Genomic DNA, 1323 nt, shown 5'->3' on the forward strand with positions numbered 1-1323 from the left:
AAAAAAAAAAAAAAAAGAAATCCACCAAGAAGTTTTGCTGGGAAGATGGACCCCATCACCCTTACCTCACCCCCAGCCTGTGCGAGGCAGCAGCCCCATGAGGTGGCTCTGTGTCTGTGGGGCCCGCCAGAGCCCGGCAGGGAAGCATGCACCTGGTCTGTGGGCTTCTATTCTTATCCATGACCTGACTTGGCATTTTCCAGCTCTGGGTAACCCAAGCCAGGAGCAGAACCTGCCGAGAGCATGGCTGGGCATGGAAGCGAGGAGAGTAGAGTCCACATCAAAGTGCAGGGCTCCTGGAATGGGGAAGAGTCCCCGGGCATGGAGAGCAGGGCAGCTGCCCTTAGCAGCATCTCAAGGGGTCAGAAGCATCAGGACCTGTTGCTAACCTAATTCAGTTTTGCAGCCGAGCCCTACTGTACACCTGTCTCTGTGCTGGAGCTGAGGGTGGCCTTTTTCTCCACTGGGAAGAAGTGCACGTAGGAAGTTCGAGATCTGAGGTCCCCATTCCTCTCTCCTTTATTGTGGGGTCTATTTTCTGCCTCTATCTTAGGACTCAATTCAGGCCTAAGAAAAGCAGCGTCCTATATCCAGGAGCTTCCCTCCCCCCGCAACCAGCGTGTTATCCATCCAGACCGCATCTGTGCGTGCAGCTGCACCAATCAAGAGAAAGGAAGGTCTCTGAATACCATTCCCCACTAGCAGGAACCAGGGCTCCTTGGAGAAATGGAAGTTTCCAGGTCTGGGGGGCGGGGAATGTACAAGATGAGCCTGGAACATCTCACAGTGCCTGAAGGCACAGAAGCTCACAAAGACCGGGATGATGTCTAAGCCAATCCGAGGAGGCTCCCGCTGCCAAAGATGAGACAATCTGAGCATCGGAAAGAATGATGACAGTAATGATTGAAACGGGATGTATATATAAAAATCCACAAGTCCTAAAAGAAAACCCCCAGAGAAAAACCCATTTGTCCCCATCCAAAAGGCCCTGTTAATTAGGGAAATCTGTTTTATTTAACAGAAGAACAGCCGCTGATCAATGTAGATGTAGATCACGAAATATTGCCGTATTACAGTTTCTAATCATGTAACTGATTTGGAAGAGGACACTGACACCATCCGACGAAGGGGTGACGAGGAGCTGGATATTCAGAGCTGAGGAATCACTGTTACAGCCGCGGGGGAAACTGTCTGACACTGTGATCAACCTGAACGCCACTAATAGTGAGATGACCTGACATGGAAGACCTCCTGATGTGATGCAATGTGACACACACTCCACCACCCAGGAGGAACTCTTGTCAAAAATACTCAGCCTTGGCC

At 50.8% G+C, this 1323-nt stretch overlaps 1 protein-coding gene across 1 annotated transcript in view; it reads right to left on the bottom strand.

The window, feature by feature from the left end:
• Window positions 1-1323, bottom strand: part of TUBA8 (tubulin, alpha 8) — a 19173-nt gene that overhangs the window by 15300 nt on the left and 2550 nt on the right. The window lies entirely within an intron of this gene.

This window comes from Propithecus coquereli, unplaced genomic scaffold, assembly GCF_000956105.1.
Source record: "Propithecus coquereli isolate 6110/MARCELLA unplaced genomic scaffold, Pcoq_1.0 Scaffold346, whole genome shotgun sequence".
Lineage (NCBI taxonomy): Eukaryota > Metazoa > Chordata > Mammalia > Primates > Indriidae > Propithecus > Propithecus coquereli.